A 26,826-nucleotide genomic window follows, 5' to 3' on the forward strand; every position below is an offset into this window, starting at 1 on the left:
GTGTGTGGAGTAAGGAAACTTGCCTAACGTTTCGTTCTGCCAGGAATCGAACCCAAATCACTCGCTTCCAAGGCGAGTGCTCTAACCACTGAGCTACAGTACTCCATCAATGCCACTGCAGTAGCTTTACTATGTGAACACTTAAGAGATACAGTGGGAAAAGCATCAGATAAACATCCTCGGTAATCTCGGATCTATCAGCACAGAAAAAAGCTGATGAATTTACTCAATTACAATCAGTTGACACATAGAATAACAACCAATGTGGTACACGGAAAGAATTAATATCATTTGTGAAAATAAGAAACGCTGAACAAAATAGAAACCAAGTTTCTGTACAATGTCATTTTAGCCATAAATATTTACTTAAAAAAAGTTGCGAAAACGTGTTAATAAAACAGTGAGTGGGAAACCGTGTGTCGATTCAGCGGGAGACGGTTTTGCAGTCATTCGTTTTCACTTTTTTTTAAATATAAAAAAAGGCAAAAAAACATTTAATAATAATAATAATAATAATAATCGTTGCATTTGATGCATTTGATGACCATTGTCATTGAGACGTTTCACAGAATGCATTACAAAGTGGACTGGACTGGATATTTTGGGGGTGAAACAAGACCTTTGGAGCCACTATTTTTTCCACACTCGATATTTTCTTTATTTTAAAAAAAAAGACGAACTTGGGAGACTTCCAGGGAAACAGGAACCGGTGGGAGCCGACGAGTGAATAGAGGAGGAGGAGAAGGAGGAGAGGAGGAGGAGGAACTGCTGGAGAGTTACGAAGCTCTGCGAACGCCTTCGCTCTACGGCAAACGCGCATTCGTTCCCGATATATACAGTCAATTCACTTTACAGTGTGTTCTGTGAAGCGCTTTGGGACGTCCTCCCGACGTGAAAAGCGCTATATCAAATGCAAGGATTATTATTATTATTATTATTATTATCACCAGGAAAAAAAAAAGGATCATTTTTTTTTGTTTTGAAAACTAAACAACTAACCCGAGAGAGATGATAAAAAAAAAGTGTGCGTCTTCCCAAGAGAAACGACCCCCCAACAACAAACATCTAAAGTCCCGATCGCCACCTCCGCGTTAACTGAACAGAAAACGCTGTTTTGACAGTTACTGAGAGAGAGAGAGAGAGAGAGAACACATCATTTTTTTTAAAAAAAAAGAAACTTAATTCAACTTAAGACTTAAAAGTACGAACCTTTTTGAGCATCGACACCGGCTTTCCCTCCCCCCCCCCCCCCTCCCCGACAAAACAAACACGTCTTTAAAATAAAAAGGGAAGAAACTCAGGGCCTGCGCTCACCTGATGATTTTTCTTTTTCTCTCCCTCTCTCTCTCTCTCTCCTCCACATCTGTCTGTAGACGTGTCTTTAACTACAATTAATAATTATCTCTCTCTCTCTTCCGCCGCACGAAGAGCACCTCCGCTCCTCTCTCTCTCTCCTCTCTCTCTCCTCCCCTCAAGGAACCTCTTCGCAGCGAAACGATGAGGAGAACAAAAAAAGTTCGTTATCGGCCAATCGCTCGCGACGGCGCGCGTGCGTGCGCGCGCGCGCGAGCGCGAGCGCGAGTGGTCAGCCCGAGCGCGCACGCGCCGGGCGCGCTCCCGGTTCAAACCGCCGCCGCCGCCGCCGCCAACAACAACAACGACAACAAGGTTGCGTTTGTAGAGCGCCTCTCACGTCGGGAGGACGTCCCCAGGCGCTGGACAGTTGGGTCAGGACCCGAGCATCTTGTGGGGGGGTATGGTCAGGGTGAGGGGTGGGAAGGGAGGAAGGGAGGGAGCGAGGAGGGGGTAGAGAGTCGAGAGGGGAGCTGAAGGCTCGGTCAACGAGAAAGGTCTTGAGACCGGCCTTGAAGGAGGAAAGGGAGGAGGCGGCGAAGGCACTGGGGGATGGAGTTCCAGAGCCTCGGGGCTGAGAGGCTGAAGGCCCGGCCACCGATGGTAGGGCGGTTGGGGCAGGGGATGTGGAGCAGACCGGAGCCGGAGGGACGGAGGGTACGGGCAGGTAGGTAGGGGGATAGTAGGTCGGAGAGGTAGGAGGGAGCGAGGCCGTGAATGGCCTTGAAGGTGAGGATGAGGATCTTGAAAAAACCCACACACCTGTCTTTCAGATATTATTAAGTTCCACCTCGCATTTTTTTATTCTCTCACGAGATTCTTCCTCCTCCCCACCTCGACTCGGTAGCAGGAGCTGTATCAAGTACAAGGATTCTAATCTATCCGTGCGATCCTTATCTAACCCGCACCCATGTGTTCGTCATATCAAGGCTCAATTACGGAAATTCCCTCTGCCTTCCCAGCTCTTCCCTTCATAAGCTGCAGATCATCCAGAACTGCAGCTCGTAGTACTCTCGTGTGCCAGGCACCGCGACCCCATCACTCCCACCGTCGCCCGACTCCACTGACTCCCCATCCCCCAGAGGATCGAGTTCAAGATCCTCATCCTCACCTTTAAAGCCATCCATGGCCTTGCCCCCTCCTGCTTCTCTGACCTGCTGACTCCCTACCAATCTGCCCGCTCCCTGCTTTCAGCGGGCTCTGGTCTGCTCCATGTCTCCCGCCCGACCATCGGTGGCCGGGCTTTCAGCCTCTCTGCCCCCATACTCTGGAATTCCATCCCACGTTCCCTTCGCCTCACTTCCTCCCTTGCCTCCTTCAAGGCTGGTCTCAAAACCCTTCTCTTCAACTGTGCCTTTGGTCACCCTCCCACCTCTCCGCCTTCCCTCACCCCAAACCACCCTTCCCCCATGTTCGGGCCCCGACACCTGACTGTTCAGCACTTTGGGACGTCCTCCCGACGTGAAAGGCGCTCTATAAATGTAATTTTGTTGTTGTTGTCCAATTGGCAAGCAAGCTTTCAGCCATTCTGTCTCCGCTTTAGTCCTCTGGAGGGTAACAGGATGCTGGGCAAAAAAGTATCGTTGACATTTAGCTGCAGGAATTTTGAGCTCATCCAGGCCTTGATTTCTGACAGACAAGCTGACAACATCAGCTGAACAGGACCTGGAGTCCCAGCTGGATGAGGAGAAGTAGATTTGGGTGTCATGGGCATACATGTGGAAGTTTACCCCATGTCTACAGATGATATTGTCGAGAGGGAGCATGTCAATGAGGAAGGAACATTTAAATATAACAACATTTAAAAAGGAAATGGATAAATACCTCAGGAAAATTTTAAAGGGCGTGGTGAAAGAGTACAACAATGGATTATAACAGTTAACATCTCTGAACTGTGAGAAGGAAAAGTTTTTTGAGGATGGGGTGAAGGCTTCTGTTTTCAAGGGGGTGGGAACAGTGCCAGTTGACAGAGAGAAGAGGTTCACGATATCTGTTAGATGGGGGCAAGGAGGTGGAGCTGGGAAGTGAGGATAGGGGTAGGGTTGGTGATGGGTTTTCTCATGTGTCAAACACCTGGCTGACCAAAAAAAAGATAAATTAGTAAATCATTAATAGTCCAGGGAAATATTTAGCTCAAGGCATAATGCCTATAAATAATTCACTGAGTAAGTAAATAAATGATCAATCACCTTAAATAATTATCAGACTGAATGAATAATTAATTACCTGAGCTGGATGTTTGGTTTCTTAGCTGAAGGGGATAAATAATGATTGCATGAAATAAATTATTTCACTGACTAAGTAATCAATTTACTTAAAATAAATAAATCTCTGCCTTAAGATAATAAATACTTTGCTCACTTGGTGTTGATTAAGTAAAGAATTTATTTACTTTTTTTCTTTACTTCAATATGTTATTTTCAAACCACTTATTTCCTTCTCTATTATACATCTAAGGAACCTTTTTAACAGGCTATTCACATATTTTCCTTCCCCAAAGTTCAAACACTATCTCTGTTTTATCACTCCTATTCGATGTACATTTGGTTTGCTAAATATCATAATCTTGAATATTGGAAGTCCTCAAGTATTTATCCAGTTTCCTTTAAATGTTATGAATGATTTGGTAGCAATAGCCTTTCATGATGCATTATATATTTCTAACAACCCTCGATGCAAAAACTCTTCTTTATAAATTTTAAACTTCAGGGTGGTCCAACTGACGGCCCGCGGACTGATTTCATCCGTGCCCCCCTCCATTTCCCGCTCCCTCCGTAACCCATAAATCATTTGTTTCTGGAAGGGAAACACAAAAATATTGCTTTGGCGGCCAGGGGGCGTTTCTCAAATAGGGCATCTGGTCCTCAGCAGCCAAAAGATTGGACCACCCTGCACAGGCAAAAGCATGTTGAATTGGGAAATGCAATACTACTAGGTATGTGGGGAAATTAGCATCCCTAAAAATCTTGCATACATGCGCACACTTTCACAATTGTCCCGCTTGCACACAACTTGATTTTTTTCCAGAATCTCTCACATTTCAGTTTGGGTTAGTCTGAATAATAATAATAATCCTTGAATTTGATATAGCGCCCTATCACGAGACGTCTCAAAGCGCTTCACAAAATAAACTGTAAAGTGAATCGATATATACTCTGGGCGAAATGCGGCAGCCAATCGCACACTGGTGTCCCACAAACAGAAATGGACAAAGTGACCCAACGGCTATTGTTATCTTTTCATTCATTTATTTTTTTGAAGGAATCACTACCACCAGAAAAGCGATCTACGAATCGACCAACCCACTGTCATATAAACAGGCGTGTGGAGCAAGGAAACCAGTCAACGCCTCATCCCACCAAGAATCGAACCCAGGTTCTTTCGCCCATCAGGCAAGTGCCCCAACCACGAAGCTACAGGATGGGGTAAGACAAACGGTGCATAAAACCAACAAACTAACCTGATGAGTATTGAATCTTAAAAAAAAGTACTCAAATGGGTGCACTTCATCGTTTAGTTAAAATTAACCATAAATATAACCATTAAATATTAATCTCTAAAATATAATAAAAATGCCTTTCAGTTTGATCAACACTCAGCCTACACCTAGACCAAGGACAGTGTCTCTACATTTGCACTTCTTTTGGTCACTATCAGTGAGGCACAAAGCAATATTCTCTTGTTTGAGAAAACATTGACAAATACTGTTAATTTGAGGGGGGACAAAAAGCAGCTCATGACAATCAGGTCATTGATCTTTCCTGGTTCCTGAATCCTAATGAATCTTGTAACTACTCAATCAAAAGTCATCTCTTTAGCAACGTCTGTACTCCAGCATGCTTCATTCAGGCTGCATGTGGACTCCTGCAGCTCAGTGGTTAGAGCACTCGCCTTGCAAGCGAGACACCTGGGTTCAATTCCAGGCAGGGCGAAACCTTGGGCAAGTTTCTTTACTCCACACACCTAATAGTAGTATTACAAAAAAAACAATAATAAAATGGTCATTTTCAATCCACGACTGTTTGTGGGACATTGCTGTGCGCAATTGGCTGCCGTGTTTCGCCCACAAATATACAGTCAATTCACTTTACAGTCTATTCTGTGAAGTGCTTTGAGACGTCGAGAAGACGTGAAGAGCGCTATATCAAATCCAAGGATTATTATTATTATTATTATAGGGTAAGTAGCAATTTTGAAAATTCAGGAAAAAGAACTTACGTTATGTTTAGAACCTTACTGTAATATGCCCTCTCATTAAGAATGATTAATAATATCAATGGTATTCGGTATTAGAATATGCCCTTTCTATTATAATATACCCCATCCTGTATCTCAGTGTTTGGAGCGCTCGCCTCGCAAGCGAGAGGACCTGGGTGCGATTCCCGGCAGGTCGAAACATTGGGCAAGTTTCCTTACTCCACACTCCTCTGTTCACCGAGCAGTAAGTAGGAACCCGATTGTTAGTTAATTGGTGGATCGCTTTTCCAGGGGTAATAATTCCTTCCAATAAATAAATAATTAATAAATGATAGGTAGGCAGGCAGGTAGGTAGTAATTTGGTCATTTAATCCATGACTGTTTGTGGGACACGGCTATGCACAATTGGCTGCCAAGTTTCGCCCACACAATATACATTCAATTCACTTTACAGTATATTCTGCAAAGCGCTTTGAGACATCTTGGAGTAGAAACCTCGGTGTCTTTTTCAACCCTCAGCTATCCTTCAAACCCCATGTTCATGCGGGACCCATTTTGCCTTTCCCCACCTCTGCCACATTGCCCGCCTCCGCCACTGCCTCTGCCTGCTGGCTGATGAGACCCTGATCCATGCTTTTATAACATCCTAGCCTGACTATGCCAACTGCCTGCTCACTGGCTTTCCCAACTCTTCCCTCCACCAGCTGCAGATTATTCAAAACTCTGCAGCTCATGTCCTCTCCCACACCAGGCTCCGCGAACCAATTACTCCCGTTCTTACCTGGCTTCACTAGCTTCCCATCCCTCAGAAAATTGAGCATAAAACCCTCTTTCTCACTTTCAAAGCTCTCCACAGTCTTGCTCCCCCCTATCTCTCCGACCCTATCCCATATCAGCCTGTCCACTCCTTCTGCTTGGTAGACACCTGCCTCAGGTCCCCCGCACTTCCCGCCCCACCATTGGCGGTCGGTTACTTATCAACTTTGCCCACAGATTCTGAAACTCTATCCCGCAATCCCTCCGCCTCACCCCCTTGCCCCTTTCAAGTCCCATCTAAAGACCTTCCTCTTCGATTGTGCCTTCGGACACCCTCCCACCCCATCTCCTCTGTCCTCCACTCGTCCTGACCCCAACTCCCAGCTCGGGTCCAAAACCTTTGACTGTCCAGGGCCCTGGGATGTCTTTTCGGCATGAAGAGCGCTATACAAGTGTAATTTGTTGTTGTGTTGTTACCCTGAAGATGTGATAAGGTGCTATATCAAATGCAGGGAATATTATCCATAAGTACCCATATTTCCTTCTCAACGTGTTATTTTGGGGAGAAGTTTTACTCAGTTTTATTCACAAATTTTTTGGTCAGCACTGAATATCATGGCTACCAACAAACCAACATCCTTAATCTAATTGTATTGCTTGAACTGCCATTACACCAGGGTATTTGGCCACAGCAGTACTGGATATCCTGTCAGTGCATGTTACAAGGGAATAGCTAGTTATTCTTTGTCACCACATGTCAAGCTACCAACCTTTCTTCAAAATTAAGAGGTTATTATTACTTGTCAAAATGCAAAATACAGTACCAAATTTATTAAGACGAAAGGTTAAAAAAATTAACATAACAATATATTGTATTGTCACAATTATTTGCATCAGAAGTTACGCCTCGGCATCCTTTTGCAACCCAATTGACTCTGCTGCGCCCTCCCTTCTCTCGGTTAACACTGGACTGTTTTACATCCACTGCCCAATCCAGCCTAATATCGGTGGGTAAGTTTTCACCCCTGAGCTATGGAACCCCACCTGACCTCTGGCACTGACTAAGCCAGCTGTGCTAAAAATATAGCCAACTACTAAATCGTCAGATTGTCTTTTTGTTTAGTCAGCCAAGTGTCTGATACATGTGAAAATTCATGCTTAAGAGTATGCAGATCAGATGAAAGATGAGACTTAAATCCACAATTTTCTGACTTAGAAGCGAGACTATTATCTACTGCGATAATAATCAAAGAATTGCAAAATAATGTTGTGGGCCATTGATCCAGAAATGGTTAATAGCCTTGAGTTCAAAGCCAATAGTTCAGGTTCTGACACAAATAAGTGTTTTCTTTAAGACTCCATGCCTTTTTAAAAATCTTAATATCTTTCCTGTTGTAAAAAATTTAATTTGCTTCTTTTCTCATTCTACATCATTAACTCACAATATAGCCATCTTTAAATCTTATTAACAAACTGAATAAAGTAGAACTAGAAATCAGTGACATTGTAATACACCCTTCCAGACACTTGATGGCAGAAATAGAACAGTATTTGTATTTTTGGCCATCCTCATCCTGAATATGTACAGTAAGATAACAGATTGCTGATGTTTGCCATTGGTCTGAACTCAGTCTTTTGTCTAAATATTGCTGTTTTGTTAAATGGTGGTTCTTAAAGATTCTCAGAAGTGCAACTCCTAGTGGATCCTATCGAAAGATTTAGAATATATTTACATAAATTTGTGGATCTTATCTGATAACTGAAGCCAAATACACCAAATGTGCAGGTTAAAAAGTTTGAGGTGTTATATTAGGGTTGAAATAGTTTTGCTGGTTTATTTGCCATGGGGGCTATGACAAAAGTGACAATCACCGACTCAGTGGCTAGGTCAGATGTGAGCTCTTGATTTACTTTATATAAAAGTTAGAAACTGTCTCTTCAAACAAACAAATGTATAATAATAATCCTTGCATTTGATATAGTACCTTATATCATTGAGACATCTCAAAGTGCTTCACTTCTGTACTATACTGTAAAGTAAATTTACTGTATATTTTGTGGGCAAAACGCGGCAGCCAAATGCGCACAGCAGTGTCCCACCTACAATCATGGATTGAGTGACCAATTTTTTTTCCCTTCTACAAAGAAATATTGACCCTTTCTTTTCTTGAGTTCTTGTTCTTTGAAGGCATGGTATTGGTTGCGAGTGGTGTTATAATAATAATAATAATAATCCTTGCATTTGATATAGCGCTTTTCACGTCGGGAGGACGTCCCAAAGCGCTTCACAGAACACACTGTAAAGTGAATTGACTGTATATTTGTGGGCGAACGCGGCAGCCAATTGCGCACAGCAATGTCCCACAAACAGTCGTGGATTGAAAATGACCAATTTATTATTGTTTTTGGTTTTGGAGGGATTATTATTAGGCGTGTGGAGTAAGGAAACTTGCCCAAGGTTTCGCCCTGCCTGGAATTGAACTCAGGTCTCTAGCTTGCAAAGCGAGTGCTCAACCACTGAGCTACAGGACTCCACAAAGTGTTATTCATGGATTTGAGCTGTTAGATGATATAGGACAGTTTTATAAATTTTGACTTGTGGTAAGACCATGATATAAGGTTCAAAGTTTGGACTTTCAACAAAGATCACTGGATCATAATTGTGAGTTACAATTCTGATTCCAAGCTCCCCCCCACCCCGCACTCCATCTCTTATTTTGTCACTACACCATTGGCAAAACTTTCCCCTTTCATAATAGTACCCCGTTCTCACAGAGCAGAGGAACAGGAGTAGGCCATTCGGCCCATCAAGGCTTTTACGCTACTTTCCAAGAACATGGATGATCCACAACTCAATTCTATTTCACCAACGTCTCTCCATATCTCTTCATACCCCTGTCTATCAAGCACATATCTATGTTACTTTTAAATTTTTCAATTGACTCTGCTTGAATTCCACACTCCCAGCACCCACTGCGTGAAAATAATACTTCTGTATTTCATTTCTAAATGGTTTAGCCTCCAGTTTAAGACTATGGCCTCTAAACCTCAATTCTCTCGCCAAGGAAACGACTGCTCACTATTCAGCCTGTTAAAGCCCTGCATAATTTGGTATACCTCGATCAAATCACCTCTTAATCTTCTGAACTCGAGAGAAAACAATCCAAGTTTTTCCACACTTTCATCATAATTTAGGCCCTTGACTTTGTGCTAACCCTCCCCCCCCCCACCCCGACAGCTTAAATTGTCTTCACTCTACTATTGAATCTTTCTCCATAGAAACTTTCTTTCAACTAATCAAAGAGCAGCATTGATAGCTATCTTATCCAATCCACACAAATCTAGACATGGTTGTAGTTTAGGTGAAATAATTAGTTTTCTGTGACTGATTTTTATGTGAAATATTTGAGTACAAATAGTTACATTTCTCTGCAGTACCATTATTTAGTTCCCAAAGTGTTTTTTTAAAAAAACAAGTTCAATTCATACAGAAGGATAATTCTTAGCCTCTTAACATATAATACACAAGCAACGTTTATTTTAGGTATACTTAACCACATTGTATCCGCCTGCAGAGATAATGGTTTCCTTTCATAACTCTACTACGGAAGTTTGTGGTAACAGTCTTTTGGACAAAGGAAACCAAGATTAGCCATTAGACATCATTAATACAAGCAAGAATTAGATTACAGCAAATTTATTGAAGAGTAATACATTTGTTTAAAAGTTGAAGGTATCGACAGTAATTATAAATACAACTATTTTAAATATCAAATTTTATCCATGTAAAGATTTGAAAATTATTTGTTATCATTATTGTATTGAAATATCAGGTTGAAATACATACATATACATAAAATTATACTAGCGCAGATTTTGGAAAAGTTTATATTTTTATCAAGTTATATTCAAATTGCATATACAACAACAACAAACAATAACAAAATTACATTTATAGAGCGCTTTTCACATCGGGAGGACATCCCAAGGCGATGGATAGTCAGAGGTCAGGACCCGAGCATGGGGGAGGGGTGGTGTAGGGCTGAGGGAAGGCAGAGAAGTGGGAGGGCGACTGAAGGCACTATCGAAGAGGAGGGTCTTGAGACCGGCCTTGAAGGAGGCAAGGGAGGAAGCGAGGTGAAGGACTGTAGGATGGAGTTCCAGAGTGTGGGGGCAGAGAGGCTGAAAGCCCGGCCACCAATGGTAGGGTGGGTCGGGTGGGAGACATGGAGCATGCCGGAGTTCGCTGAACAGAGGAGTCCTGTAGCTCAGCGGTTAGAGCACTCGCTTTGCAAGCGAGAGACCTGAGTTCAATTCCAGGCAGGGCGAAACCTTGGGCAAGTTTCCTTAGTCCACACGCCTTATAATAATCCCTCCAAAAAAACAAAACAATAATAAATTGATCATTTTCAATCTACGACTGTTTGTGGGACACTGCTGTGCGCACTTGGCTGCCCCGTTCGCCCACAAATATACAGTCAATTCACTTTACAGTATATTCTGTGAAGTGCTTTGGGACGTCTAGAAGACGTGAAAAGCACTATATCAAATGCAAAGATTATTATTATTAGAGGGAGCGGGCAGGTTGTAGGTACTGAAATTAGCACAAATTAATTTAAATTGTAGTCCAAACTGTAGCATAACATTGGAGTAAGTATGTAATGTGCTGTCTGGTAAACTTGACTTACACCCTTATAGTGAGAAATTCCATTACGAGGGTAAGTACAAACAGAATACTTACTTCATCTCACTATATCAATATAAATATATCGATAGAAAATAGTCCAGCAATATAAAATAGTCACAAATAGATCAAATAGGGACGTTAGAAGAAATGTCTTCACACAGAGAGTAGTGGGAATGTGGAACATGCTACCAGAAGGAGTTGTTCAGGCAAATAGCATAGATGTATTTAAGGGAAAGCTAGATAGGTATAGGGGGGAGAAATGAATAGAAGGTTACGCTTGAAGGCTTAGTTGGAAAGAGTAGGAGGAGGCTCACGTGGAGCATAAACACTGGCATAGACCAGTTGGGCTGAATAGCCTGTTTCTGTGCTGTATAATCTAATGTATTCTAATACATATACAAATACAGTAATTTCGGTGGGGAAAATAGCAACGGTGAAACGGCAAAGTGTATATCTGGTCACAAGGTGCTATGTTGAGACTGGATCTTTTAGTGTTCAAAGAGGCAATTATTGTGGAAGTCATTTTAATACAAATTATTTTTTTAGATGGTTGAATAGAAGTAACAAATATTTACCTCATCCTGTCATGCATGCTTTATGTATGCCAGCAGTGCTTCTAATACCCCATGCTTGATGTGAAAGCTATTTGACTATTTTACAGCTGAGCCGAATCTTAATCTCCCCCAAATGCACATCTGCAATTTTCAGCAGTAGTCATTGGATAGCAATCTAGAATGAGAAATCAATCTCATTTCCCTTGTCTGATGGTGCTGCAGGCAAATGGAGTGTTCTCATTGCTCCTCTACTGTGATTAACTTATTCAACTGTGGCGAATGGTCCAACCTGGCATCTTCCTCATTTGTATAGCACAATAGCACGGCAGGTAGTGCATTTATCCACTGGGCTGTACCACAGCTCTGCAATAATTTTGATTCCACCGCATTTTTACTCATCAAGTAACAGAAAACAACTTCATCTGGAGACACTTGAGAATGTTTGTATGACTGTTTGACGCTCCTCACTTGTTTCACCTATTTGTAGCACAGGAGGTACTGTACTGTGCTGATATGTTTACAGTACTGAAATTTCCAAATCTCTTGCAATTTTTGATGCTCCAATGGTCTGGATCAAAATACCCTGAAATAACAAATCAGCCTTCTTAAACAGAAATTGCAAAACCACAGAGAGAAAAAAATCAAAAATTAAATGATCTTAGTCTCAAATGTATTTATTTTGCACACAATTTCTATACTAATTTTATACTAATTATTTTCCACATCCATTCATAAGTTTGATTTGTATACTTTATAAACACTAATGAACATAAGTGTTTACAAAATAAGTTTCTATAAACGAATGCTTGTCATGAACAAAAGTGCTTATGAAATCTGCTTCCTTTAACCAATGCTTGCATTACTAATACTGAGAGATTCTAACATTGAAATGCATTGCAATCATGATTTTAAAACCAAAAATATATATATACACACGTAAACAATCCACATTTTAAATGCAACTACCTTAATTTTACATTTTGTTGTAGTTTGTGATATTTTATCATGTTGCATAACGTGGAACCAGTCCAGATTATAACCTGCAGAAGATCCAGTGGTCTTGATTGCTTGAATGTATGATTACTGATATTAATGGAAAAGATCAGTTCCAGGTATTATCATGTTAGTTAATACTGCACCTGCATTTAATCAATAATTCTTGCATTTTATGTAGTACCTCAGAACATCAAAATACATGAAAGAGCTTCACATAATCAGTTTTATTGATGTTTAGTGACTACTTATGTAAGGAAACGAGCAGCGAGACATGTCTCAAGAATAGCAATGAGATGAATGACCCCAGTTATCAGAGTGTTAGATATCAGATTCACTGTTGGTGTCATTACACATCAGTCCTGAGATATATTTGTGTTACAAGAGTTTTGGCCTTCCTTGGAAATGACTTCTCATTGGTTTATTGGTGAAGTGCTGAGATGTTAATTGACTCCTCTTCTGGTTTCCTTACAATATGTCCAACTCGGGAAAGTTGACACTGATGGATGGTTTGTGATAAGGGTTACTACTTTACCTCAAAGTAGATATTATAGTTAGTAGCAGTCATGGTGATTAATTACAAGCATAATCTGCTAGTGATTGATTGTATGGTTACTTCAGGAGTCACAAGTGCTACATAGATTATTTTTACTTAACTCACGATGTGAGTAATGCTAGCAGGGCTAGATTTTTTGTTGCCCATCTCTAGTTACTCTCAAAAGGTAGTTAATTGCTGGAGTTCTCGTGATGGTTCTCCCTTGTGATTATGGTTACCGGACTTCCAGGAATGTGACGATGAAACTCATTCTTTTAAGCGCATGACAGAATGGTGTGTGACTGGGAGAAGAACTTGGAGGTGATGGTGTTTCCATAACACTGCTGTTCTTGTTCTGAATGATAATAATAATATTTCAACAATTTCAATAATTTGTTGGGGTAACTGACTGTCTCTAATTTTCATAAGTGGACAGGAAAGTGTACTATTTCCCTATTAGGTCACTTAAAGGATAATTTTGATTGGACCACATCAAGTAATTGGTGCTATACAATTACCATTGAGTACCCTAATTTGGGGAGGGGCTCAATGCCCTTAAAAGAATGAGCATCATGTGCTTGTGGTTGCTATTTTTCTACCTGATGACAACCAGGTATGTGGTCTGACTATTGATGATTATAATAATAATAATCCTTGCATTTTCATGTCTTCTAGAAGTCTCAAAGTGCTTCACAGAATATGCTGTAAAGTGAATTGACTGTATATTTGTGGGCGAAACACGGCAGCCAACTGCACACAGCAGTGTCCCACAAACAGTCGTGGATGAAAATGACCAATTTAGGAGGGTGGCTATGTCAGAGAGAAAAGTAGAGGAGGGTTTGGGTAGAGACGATAAATAAGGAGGATTTTTAAAGAGAGATTGGAGGGATGGTAGAGACGGGATGCTCGAATGAGGAGAAGGAGTGAGGGGATAGACCCAGTGAGGACCTGGAGATGAGGGTCATACCACCTCCACGGTTGGGTCGTGTTGCAGGGCATGATGGAAAGTATAGCAGGTGGTGTGGCCTCAGTAAGGGGGAAAATGTCCACCTGGAGTGATCCAGGTTTCAGTGAGAGCAAGGATGTGGACTTTTTCCATCAACAATGAGTTTGTGGACAGTGAAGGCTTTACTACATAGGGAGCAGATATTTTGAAGGGCGATGCGGAGGGGATAGACAGCAGAGGCGTTTGCAGGATCGGGGGAGAGGAAGATTGGCAGGAAGGGTGGGAACATGAATGAGAGAGGAGATTCACACCCAGGGGTTGGGACCGGTGGGACTTATGTTGAAAATGGAGGATGGGGTAGTCAGGGTGGTTGCAGTTGAACAGCCAACGGCATGTGCCATGATGAGCGTGTCAGAGGATTCCAAGGTTGGAACAGAGGGAAGATGTGGCTGGGCCCAGGAGGGAGAGGAGGCGGGGAGGACAGTAGGAGAGTAGGAGCAAACAGGAGTAGAGGTGGATAGGAGAGAGGACATGTTGGGGGATGGTAGCTCGGATCGTGGGCTGCAGCCAGATGCACACGCCGAGATTGAGAGCAAGCAATGAGAATCAGCAGGGCATGGTCAGCCCATAGACATGGGGGGAGCTAGAAGAGACAGCACGGAAGTGGGAGGATGGCACTTCTGGCTGTGCCAGAGAGAAGGTATAATGGACTGGATGGGAAAGGAGGTAAGTCGAGGCAGAAGATCGGGAATAGTAACAGAGTAAAAACTATACTTAGGCTATGTGCATTTGAAAAATGGCGCTTGGAAGTGACGTCACGAAGGTGGATTCGGCCATTGGTGCAGGTGGGGGATTTTGAAATGGAGTTTCTTCACTGGAACCTCCTCAGTTGGAACACTGAAAACTCGGATCCTGCAGCCTCGGTCCCTCGCTGGTCTCTGCCTCGGCCTGCTCGCCTTCAGGCTTAGGCTTCAGTTGACTATGGATTTTACGTCAGCTAGTATTACAGCAAGTAACTTTTTGACCAACTGAATAATGAAAAAAAAGTTGGTTTATGCAGAGTTAACTTAAGCAGGATGCCTCAGACGTCTGTATTAGGTCCCCTCCTGTTCCATGTACATATTAGTGATCTGGATTCGCAGACCTAATCTAAGGTAGTTGAATTTGCAGATGCCACCAAGTTGGAGGAATTGTGTTATAAGAGGCAACAAAAGTCTTAGAGAGAGCTCGATAGCATACGCACTACTGAAACATGAAAAATGAACAAGGTCATATCAGAGATATCTCCTGGTGGGAGTCTAACTATGTTTTACTGCACTGAAGAGATTTTTCCCCTCCAAATTGTCTTAACAGGACAACCTTAACTTGGTATCCTCTGATGATGCTACATCCACAATTTCCTGAATTGCTTTTTGTAATTCCCATTATATCATTTACTTTTTCCAGTTCACTGAGAGAGCTAATGATCTGTAATTGTTGCATTCCAGCATACTCCCTTTTCTTTTAAAAGTTTGAACCATGAATGCATTCCTTATTTTACATTCTTATAGTAGTGGGCTGAGATGTGTTCATTGTGCTCAGCACACACACATACATATATATAAAAACATTCAGTGATGTATTTCTGTATATTATCAGTTTATTGCACTGGTGGTACAGCACACTATGCCACAGAATGTTTGGATGTGTTTTATGCTCATCATTCTCCACAAGGCAAATTTCTAATTTAGAGTGTATGGATACGGTGGAGCCATTAAATAGAAACCTGGCACTTCCCAATAAAAATGGAGAGAGAAAGAAAGATCGGTGGTGGGCTGACTTACATTGACCTCATCACATGCATCTTTCATCTACTTGAGGGTCAAACCCTTTGGAAAAATGTTATTTTTTAAAGAAATTCTTTAAAGACATTTTGCAATATTTTAAAGGATTAGAATTATAAGAATTAAACTGAAGAGATATTCTTTAGGTCATATGTTTTCTTCTTCTCACAAAATTTGTTTCAATTGTATTTGTTGTTTTAAAATAGGCAGATAGAAAATAGTACACACTATACATTACAGCAAACACTTCTGAATTTGATTGCTTGCAGAATTAATTTACAGGACTGACTCAGTCCTGCAGAACTCAACTTCTTGTTCAACAGGAACAGTTTTGAAAATTTATTTGTGTCTTTTTTTTAAAAACAAAAATAGGCAACTGGTTTGGGAATGCATGCTAATGAAAAGAAACATACAAATAATAGTTTATTTTCTTATTGTCATTATGAATTGAAATTGTGATGGTATTCAGCCCCTGTTGTACATTACATTTCAAGTACTCTTTTCCAATACAAAGCTTCCATCTGCCATCTCCACCATCCACAAGGCTCATGTCAGGAATGTAAAAAAGTACAATGAATGCAGCAGTCTGGATAGGTACAGCTGAAACAACACATTCAAAGAGAATATCAGAACATAAATCACTAGGTCACCACATCGCTTCCAGTGGTTGATTTAAAAACTGCTCTAGAATAACATATTTCTACTTCAGAAATGTTCTATGCTTTGCATATTACTGAATAGTAGTGGAGTATATGGATTTACAATGATGGTTAGAGTTCCTAAGTCACATCTAACTTGTTGCCAAAAAGAAACTGAAACTGGACACATTATCAGTGGTAAACAAGAGAAAACATCCAAGTTCATGTTGGCATTCTGCCAACGATGCTTAACTTTCAAATTCATTAACATCATTTCAATTAACTTGACATGAACTAAAATTGTACCTGAAAGCTGGTAGAATTGCTGCAAGACCATTTGTAAAATAAAGAGATGAACCAAACATTTAACAAATACCTAGCCTCTTGTGAATTTGGAGTATTGTGAAATCTTACATTTCTATATTTATTCGCTTTAAAATGAAGGCACGTGGAGTGTCATGTGAAATGTAAATCTGAACCGTAGACTCAATTCTTTTCTTTAGACTTTGCTCTTCCAAGCACTGTAACCAGCATAATGTGCGGAGACCAGTAGGGGTCCTTCACATAAACATATTATAAATCTGCACCATATAAATTTAAAAATCATTCATCCAATTTGGTAAACCACTGCATAATGTGACAGTAGTAACATAGAACAACGAGGTCCTCGGTAGGTTCATTCTATGGTCTGGTTTGAATTAGCTGATTTCTGTCAGGCAACAGTGGGTGGTGGAGGGGTGGAAATAGGAGGTGGTCCACTCGCTCAGTTTCAACACCCCTGGGCTAGAGAGGGAATTCAAAACACAGGGTTCCCATTTCTTATTGATATCAGGTTACTCCTGCTAGAAAATGCACATGTGCATATATCAGGAGAGAACGAGGTGTCTTGTATAAGATATCAGGTGAGAAAAAATGTCTTGTATGAGTTCATTTTTTTTAAAGTTTGTTCAATATTTCACAGATTATCTACATTCTTCTGTTCTGAGTCTCACTCGAAATATTTTTGACCTGATCCCATTTGGCTTGTTTCTGTTGATTATATGACTGTTCAGATAGGTTGAGCTACCACAAGATCCCAATTTCATTCTCTTGTGGATTCCCTGAAATGTGAGTCAGTACTCCAAGCAGTCTACTTCATCATAGGTCTATGCAGAGTTTAAACTGGGATGGAGTAAGCACCACTATTGATTTTTTTCCTAACCTTTCCATTGATTCCGACTGGGATATAGTTCTTTAAGCAACAAGCACCATGTGGTGATTTGTCCAAGTGGCCATTATTCACGCATGAGCCTTGACAGTGAGTGTTGGCAAGATATTCGATTTTAGGGGTAAAATAACTGAGCAGGATCTGTTTTTAATCCGACATTCACACCTGTGTACCTTCCACAGGAGAGTTTCTAGGTAGTGATCAAGTGCAGGAGCCTTAGCAGAATTTCCTCTCTAACCTTCGAATCTGTATTGTAATAATACTCAATCCAAAACACGGGTGAATAGTAAGTTCCTTTATTATCAACTCAAAACACTCCAATCCACTAACTATAACCACACCGATTTGTTCTACTCCCCATATCCTTTTGTACTTCCTGTTTTTATCTCATTGACTCTTTCTTAATTGTTCTTCAATCTTAAAGGGCTATCCTACATAATAATAATAAATGTATGATCTAGATCTCCACTGGGCAGTGCACTTACCCACTGGAGATTTTGGAGGAGCATCAAGGTGAATATTTTAAAAGCAGTAAGAGTATGTTTTGCAAAAAACATTTTGGAAGTCTGTACATTTTTAAAAATTATTATAGTTATTACAAATTATGCATTTTGTCCACAAAATACGGTCAATCCACTCTACAATATATTCTGTGAAGTGTTTTGAGATGACTCAATGACATGATAAGGCTCTGTATCCAATGCAAGGATTATTATAGAATACAAAATTACATTTGTATAGCACCTTTGACGTCCAGAGAAGAGTCAGGGATTTGGACCCAAGCTGGGGGTCGGGATCGAGGATGGGAGAGGGTAGGAGGGTGGCTGAATGCTCGGTCGAAGAGGAGGATTTTGAGACGCACCTTGAAGGAGGCAAGGCAGGGAGCGAGACGAAGGGAATGTGGAATGGAGTTATATTTTAACCCCATTCAATTATGGTTCAAATGAGGCCATTTTGCTTTTTAAATAGAATCATGAAATGTTGCAAATACACAGCACATTTATCAGTTCTGATGAAGTGTCACACTGAAACATTAGCCTTTCTCTTTTAGATAGCAATTAATTCATTGCATTTCCAGCATACACTACTCTGTTTTTCAGATTTCCGGCATTAGCTGCTTTTTTTGTGTTTCAACCAATCTAATCAAATTCTTCCTGCGTTACTACTTCAATGATCTAATATCTTACTTATTCAATAATCCAAGTTTCCAAAAAATATGTAGTCACATGGGTCAAATTACATTTCCTTGTGCCCCTTTGTATAGGCTCATATTTACTAACAATGGACACATGAGAATTCATTTTCCTGGAGGCAGAATGAACTTGCATTTATAGCAACTTCCAAGCCAAAATGTCTCAGTGTTATGGTAATTATTGTCAAGTGAGGTGACTGTAGTTAGCAGTGATTTGTGACACAATTTATAATAATAATAATCCTTGCATTGGATATAGCGCCTTATCACGTCTTCGAGATGTCTTAAAGCGCTTCACAGAATATACTGTAAAGTGAATTGACTATTTTGTGGGTGAAATGCAGCAGCCAATTGCATACAGCAGTGTCCCACAAACAGCCGTGGATTGAAGTGACCAATTTATTATTATTTTGAAGGAATTATTACCTCCGATCCGCCAATCGACTAACAACTGGGTTCCTACTTATTGCTAGATAAACAGAGGCGTGTGGAGTAAGGAAATTTGGCCAATGTTTCTCCCTGCCCGGGAACTGAACCCAGGTGCTCTCGCTTTCAAGGCAAGTGCTCTACCCACTAAGCTACCGATTATGCACAACAGACTCAAATGGCAAAACTCCTTCCTGAAATAGTTAAAAGGCATCTTTAGCGTTCACCAGAGGACAAAGAGTGCTACATTTCATTGCATCATCCAAAGTCCCTTCCAACAATATAGTACTCCCCAGTACCTCATTGAAGTGTCAACTACTGACATGGGTCTTAAACCCTTGTTTCTGACCAAGATGACATAATGCCACTCTCTAGGCAAGGATAGTATTCACAAAGATACTTTTGCATTTTTGTCAAGTGACAAAAGAACCAATATGAGATAATAACCTAAATAATTTTCTGAATTCCATGTTTTTTTCAAATAACTTAAAATGAACAAATACAGCATTTATAAATCATTTAACCTTTAGAGGAATTTGAAAGTATTTCTGGGCTGACTCTCCAATGCAGTGTTGGGACACTGCCAGAGGTGTAGTCCTAAAGGATGAGAATGCTAAACTGAGCTCCTATCCTGTCTAACAGGTGGACGTTAAAGATCCCATGACACTATTCAAAAAGAGGAGTTTCTCTTGGTGTTCTGGCCAACAATTCCCCAGACAATATTGATCATTCACTTCATTAGCTGTTTATGGATACTGCTGGACGAATTGCTGTGAGGTGCTTTGAGATATCCTCCCGAAATGAAAGGCTACAGATCAAATGCTAAGATTGTTATCATCAACAGTCAAGTGCTTTTGCCTGAGTGTTGCAAATTCTTGAGCTTTGAAATCAGAAATAGAAGAAAAATAATTGAATAGTTAGAAAGGATGGACAGTAAATATGAAAGAAATAAAAATAAGATGATGGGCAAGAACAGGTAAAGTTTTTTTTTAAAAAGTTAAAATTGCATTTTTAAATTTGTTTTAGTAGGTTTGTTAACATTACAATATTTCTGAGTAGTACTGTATTAGCATTGTTTTCTGTGTCTTATTCTGCAAACTGAAAACGAACTCAGACAGGAATAGATGTGCCAGGAGTCGAAGAGTTAATAACATGATGTGTTCCAAAATAGCAAAATCGTGAACTCATGTTCATATCTGCTGTCATTCTAAAACTATATTTCGGCAAATTATGTCATATAAATGTTCCTGAGAGAACAAACATGACTTTGACTTGCAGTAAAACACATGCTGCATTGCTAGCCTTGGTGTGCTTTGATGAAGAAGAATTGTATTAAGTTGGTACAAATAGCTGATGCATATCTTCTGTGGATTTTAGCTGTTAATCGAAAATCAGTGCATGCATCAGGCAGGTAATGTGATACCTTCTGGCAAAGCAACTGACTTTCGACAGCTCTCTAAAGAGGAGGAGGCGGTGGGGGGAGAGGGGGAAATGGCATACAACAAGAACTTCAACAACAACTTGCACTTAGATAGCACCTTCCACACAGGGTAGCGTCTCAAGAGTGCTTACAGTATGGATTGCCTGAACACGACCTGGATGTGATCTCTGAGCCTGATATATAAATGGGGTTTGCATTACGTTGCACCATTTCTGCTTCACCCAATATTTCCACTCAGATTTAAAGATGGAATGTGTTTATAACCGCTTTGCAAATAGCGAAAAATCAGATTATCCATCATTTTACATGGGTAGCACAGATATTTATGATTGCAATTTTACAAATACTGTATGAGTTGTAGCCTTGAAACTTTAGAACAATGGTAGTAATAATAAACATGACTTGCCTAAATAATTTCTAAATAACTGGGTACTGTTGTTCTAAGGCTAAGTTTAATAAAATGTATTTAATCTTTGTCTGGGGGATAGAGTTCCTAGGCTCTGGAACTCTATCCCCCAGTGCTTTCGTCTTGCCTCCTCCCTTTCCTCCTTCAAGGCCGGTCTCAAGACCTTTCTCTTTGACCGTGCCTTCAGCTCCCCTCTCGACTCTCTACCCCCTCCTCACTCCCTCCCTTCCATCCCCTCACCCTGACCATTTCCCCCCTGCTCGGGTCCTGACCCAACTGTACAGCACCTTGGGACGTCCTCCCGACGTGAAAAGCGCTCTATAAATGGAATCTTGTTGTTGTTGTATGGTTCTTAACTAGGGCTTTGCTGATGAGAACATAGCCAGGATGGCTAATCAGTAGGATTGGGAAGGACAGACCAGTCACTGGGGGTAGGGACTCGTCCCACTCAGCTCCCGTTAATCCTGCAAGCCAAAGCTCTAACTGGTACAGTGGTCCGAACTGGACAAGCAGAGGGTTCAGTCTCAACATTACATCGCAGTGATGTCATCTGCAGACATGGGGTTAACTTCCACGTGTATGTGGATGACAATCAACTCTACTTTTCCAACTCCAACTGTGACCCCCCAGTCCCCTGATGTTCTGTCAGCTTGTCTGTCAGACAGCAGGAGTTGGATGAGCGCAAATTTCCTGCAGTTAAACATAAACAAGATGGAAGCCAACGTCTTGTGTCACACGGTTCCAACCTACACGACCTATCCTTAAACCTCTCTGAACCCGTGCGCAACTTAAGCATCAGGTACAATCCCCAGTTATCCTTCCTCCCCCATATCCGGTCCCTGACCAGCACCACTTTCTTCCACCTCCGACACACTGCCCGCCTCCGACAATACCTCACCCCAAAAGCTGCCAAAACCCTTGTCCATGCCTTTGTCACCACTCAGCTGGACTACAACTCCCTCCTTGCCAGTCTCCCCTCCTCCACCATTCACAAAATCCAGCTCATTCAAAACTCCACCGCCCGCATTCTCACCCGCACCAAACTTCGTACCTCGATTACCCCATTCCTTGCCAAATGCCACTGGCTCCCTGTCACAGAGCTGATCGACTTCAAGATTCTCACTCTAGTGTTTAAATCCCTCCATTCCTTGGTGCTCCCCCATCTCTCTAACCTCCTCTCCCCCCATAGCAGTACCCGCTGTCTTCGCTCTACTGGGTCCGGCGTCCCCCGAATCCTCGGCTCCATTATTGACGTCCGTGCCTTCAGCCACTACACCCTGAATCTTTGGAACTCCCTCCCTCAACCCCTTTGCCTCGCCCCCTCCTTCGCCATTCGACTGTGCCTATGGTCACCTTCCCCCTCCCCCTGGCTCCTCAGCCTTGGGCTCCACCATTGTTAAGCGCACTAAGATGCCGCCCGGCATGGAGGGCGCTATATAAATGAAAGTTGTTGTTCTAGTGGTTTAGTGTGCAAGGGTGGAAAAAAAGCAGCCAGAATTTCTGGTCCTTTTCACTGTACAGTGACACCTACCTGATGTTGTGTGAATGCTGTGTGAGGATACCCCAGATCCAAATCTTCTAAAGAAGTAACTCACTTTATGGCCTTGCATCTGAACGCATGATTGTCAGCACCTGTGAAAAATACCTCAGCATGAGCTAACGTCGACAACAACAAAATACATTTGTATAGCACCTTTCACGTCGCAAACACTGGGAGGACATCCCAGTGTTTTGGACCCGAGCTAGGTGTTGGAATTGGGGATGGTGGAGGGCGGGGGGGGTGAAGTATGGTGATCGAAAGTACAGTCAAAGAGGAGGGTCTTAAGATGGGTCTTGAAGGAGACAAGGGAGGGGGAGAGGCGGAGGGACTGCGGGATGGAGTTCCAGAGGGTAGAGGCAGAATGGCAGAAGGCCTGCCTGCCAATGGTAAGAGCAGGTGAGGCGGGGGACGTGAAGCAGGCCAGAGCCTGCTGAGCGGATGGAGAGGGCAGGATGGTAGGGGGTTAGGATGTCGCAGAGGTAGGCGGGAGCAAGGCCATGGAGGGCTTTGAAGGTAAGGGACCAGGAACTGTTCCTTTGAGTGACAGAATGGAGAAAGGGAAAACATTTGGAAAAAAAAATTCCCAAATGAGAAAACTGGAATTGACCATCATTTTATTTTAAAAGATGAAAAATTGAAAATATGTGCATGATAGTCAGGAGTTAGATAATACTCTTTGCATTTGATATAGCTCCTTATCAAGCCATTGAGAGATTTCAAAACACTTCACAGCAATTTCACATTTGGACACAGCTATATCCTGCAAATTGCCATGAAACAAATGTCCAATTTTTATCTGGAAGATTGTTAGCCAGGATACGAGGACGAAGCTCATTTCTCATCAAATTATGCCATGGGATCGTTAACATTCACTTGAACAGACAGACAGGATGTCAATTAAATTTCTCAGCTGAATAATGACTACTGAAAATACAGTGCTCCCCCAGCATTGAATAGGAATGTCAGCCTAGACAGGGAGTTCAGAGAGTTAAGACTGAGGGTCTTAAATCCACAATCAACAACAACTTGGATTTATATAGCACCCTCCACGCCGGACGGCATCTCAGAGCGCTTTACAGTAACGGATCCCGATGTTGGGGGACGTAGGCTAACAGTAGGCTAAGTAGACTAATAATCACACATTTTAGGAGAGTGGTAAAATATCCCTGATGAAATTCTGATTCAAACGTCACATTTTTGAGGCTCGTTCCAATTTTGTTTCGCTCAATAAGTATCTAAAGTTTTGCTTGAATTCTGATTACTTTTGTGGCGTGGAAGAAAAATTTACCATGGGTACTTGCAGCGATTAGCACACATTAGTGGCTTATGAAATAAAATATGTTCATACTCCCGATTGATTATAAAGCGAATAAGATAATTTAAGTAACGAACTTTGAGAATTGCAGCTGGTATCCAAAATTGTTGCCGATGGGAGAAGACAAATGATTGCAAAACGTTTTGAGAATGGGACATTGCTGTGCGCAATTGGCTGCCGCGTTCGCCCACAAATATACAGTCATTTCACTTCACAGTGTGTTCCGTGAAGCGCTTTGGGTCGTCCTCCCGACGTGAAAAGCGCTATATCAAATGCAAGGATTATTATTATTATCATTACCCAAACCACAAGCATTAGTTGTGGCCGATGGGGGAAGGGTCAGGGATCTTGATTTATAACCCAGTGCAGGAAAACGCAATTATTTGCAAAATTAAATAGCAACAAACTATTGTTTGTCTGCATCCGCAGATCTCAGGAGGACAAAAGAATTGCACACACGAACTCCTTCTGAGGGTCGCCTGCACACTTCACCCCCCCAATCGCTTCGACAGCAGAAGCTGATCGTTTGCACCATTTCAATTGCAAAACCACGCACGAATCGTTTCCAAGCTCCTTCCCGCTTCCGTGAGAAAGCCCCTGGTACGTTTTCGCAAGTCAATTTTTTTTTCCCAAAAAAAATCGATTAAGTTTCAAACGAAAAATAAAGAGAGAGGAGAAAAAAAAATTGCACCCGCGAAGCGTTTGCAAGTGACTTTCCTCGGCGACGAGAACGCATTCGCGTGCACAGGCTCTACCTCCTCCTCCCCCCCCCCGGGGGGTGGGCACTAAAAAAAACAATTAGCGGGAAATGCACTTATTTGCAAAAAAAATCTTTCCGAGGGCTTTGCATTAACCTTTTTTGCAACATAACTCCCCCCCCCCACACCCACACACTCTCCACCGCCGGAGAGGAAAAAAAAAGCCTCGTGCAACCAACACCCCAACTCCCCGGGAGGAAGCCGCTCCTTTTTTTTTTCGCAGGGCTGCAAAAGGTGGGGAGAGTGGAGTGGAGGAGAGAGATGGTGGTGGGGGGCAGAGTGAGTGGGGAGGGAGGGAGGGAGAGGGAGGGAGAGCCTGAACTGAGCTCGTGCCGCCGGCCGCCATATTGGAATGTTCACAATGTTTTCCCAGAGCGCAACGCGGCCGACGGGTTGTCAACGGTCAGAGTGAGTGAGTGTGAGAGAGAGTGAGACGCAGCGGCGGCGCTCAGTGCGTCCCGGACTCTGACACTATATATATACACACGCACACACCCACACTAATACAAACTACTATTGTGAGCAGCCGCAGCAACGACGACGACAACGGGATCGAATCACGGATGAAATCTCTCCGGCCGCCGAGAACGAGAAAGCAACGGACCGTGTAACGGCTTTTTTTTTCTACCGAGCGACGGTTTTTTTTTTGTCGGCGCGCGCGCGCGCGCACCCGCACACGGCGACTCAAACACAAAGTAAGTGGCTTTTTTTTTTCCCCTCTCCTCTTTTCGCGTTTGCTTTAAAATGTGTGGACGCGCGCGCGTGTGCTCGTGCTCCCGCGGTGTCGCTGTGTGTGTGTGTGTGTTGTGTGTTGAAGCTGATTTCTCCCCTGTGTTTCCTCTCCTCCCTCATCTTAAAACAAATCTCACTCACTCACTCACTGACTCGCTCCACTCACTCACTGGAGACGTACCAACTGCCAAAATAGCCGAAGATGAGTGAAGCGCCACCGCCCCCATTGGTGATCTGCTTCCACCCCACATACCCTCCCCCATACACCTCCACACCCCCCCCTTACCCCCCCACACACATCCCCCCACACACCTCCACACCCCCCCCCCTTACCCCCCCACACACATCCCCCCATACACATCCCCCCACACACATCCCCCCCATACACTTCCACACACCCCCCCTCCACACCACCCCCTCACCCCCCCCACACACCACTCCCTCACCCCTCCCACACACATCCCCCCATACACCACACCCCCATCCCCCATACACCTCCACACTCCCCCCTCCACACCACCCCTTCACCCCCCCACACCCCACCCCCATCCCCCCCATACACCTCCACACCCCCCTCCACCTCCATACCACCCCCTCACCCCCCCACACACATTCCCCCATACACCTCCACACACCCCCTTCCACCCCCATACCCACCCCCCACCCCCCCCCCATACACCTCCACACTCCCCCCTCCACCACCCCTTCACCCCCACACCCCACCCCCCCATACAGCTCCACACCCCCCTCCACCTCCATACCACCCCCTCCCCCCCACACACATCCCCACCACCACCACCACACACACTTTCCACCCCACAATCCTTTATAAAAGTTGGTCTGGTTTGGGGGCAGTGTAATCTGTTGCTGACCTGTGTTGGGTGTTTTTTTTTGCTGTAAGTGTGTCATTGTTTAATTCATTAAAAATACTCCTAAGATTAAAAAGCTAATTTTCTGCTGAGCCAGAGGTGTATGTGGTGCAGTGGCTGGTGACTCACATATTCCACTTGGTATCGTTGTTGCTGTTTGTATATAAACAGTTAAAACCCAACTTGTGTATATTAGGTGTGCAAATAACTGGTGTGTGTGTATATAAAGTGACGAGGGTATATTACAGTATATACGTTAATGTTACATGGATTAAATGCAGAAGGGATGCTGGTGCTGTGGCTGTTTGCTGTTGAGAGCTGCAGTGGCTCCACACTCACTTTTACGGCTGCAGAGACATTGCTTCGCTTTTGGCTGTGGCTCTACCAACTGGGCTTGTTGTTGTTCAGTTGGATATCCGGAATTTGGAGAGGCTCATTTCAGATCCCTCAGGGTTTAT

The 26,826-nt window shown here is 42.7% G+C and overlaps 1 protein-coding gene and 1 long non-coding RNA gene across 5 annotated transcripts in view; both read right to left on the reverse strand.

The window, feature by feature from the left end:
* dennd3a (DENN/MADD domain containing 3a) overlaps positions 1-1,346 on the reverse strand; it is a 51,604-nt gene extending 50,258 nt beyond the window's left edge. The window contains exon 1 of the mRNA XM_042332302.1: positions 1,315-1,346. The gene's annotated coding sequence lies outside the window, so the exon portion shown is untranslated. The remainder of the gene's footprint in view (positions 1-1,314) is intronic.
* Positions 1,347-11,363: 10,017 nt separating this feature from the next.
* On the reverse strand, positions 11,364-25,456 carry LOC103181065. Of its 4 annotated transcripts, XR_006084892.1 has the most exons (4): positions 25,267-25,456; positions 22,686-22,786; positions 16,331-16,444; positions 11,364-12,130 (listed from the first exon to the last, which is right to left on the reverse strand). It is a non-coding gene; the product is annotated as an uncharacterized LOC103181065 (long non-coding RNA). The 4 variants fall into 4 exon arrangements; XR_006084891.1 differs by lacking the exon at positions 11,364-12,130 and having other exon boundaries at positions 16,229-16,444; positions 25,282-25,456; XR_488163.2 differs by lacking the exon at positions 11,364-12,130 and having other exon boundaries at positions 16,229-16,444.
* Positions 25,457-26,826: the final 1,370 nt, after the last annotated feature.

This window comes from Callorhinchus milii, unplaced genomic scaffold (genome assembly GCF_018977255.1).
Source record: "Callorhinchus milii isolate IMCB2004 unplaced genomic scaffold, IMCB_Cmil_1.0 Scaffold2, whole genome shotgun sequence".
Classification (NCBI taxonomy): domain Eukaryota; kingdom Metazoa; phylum Chordata; class Chondrichthyes; order Chimaeriformes; family Callorhinchidae; genus Callorhinchus; species Callorhinchus milii.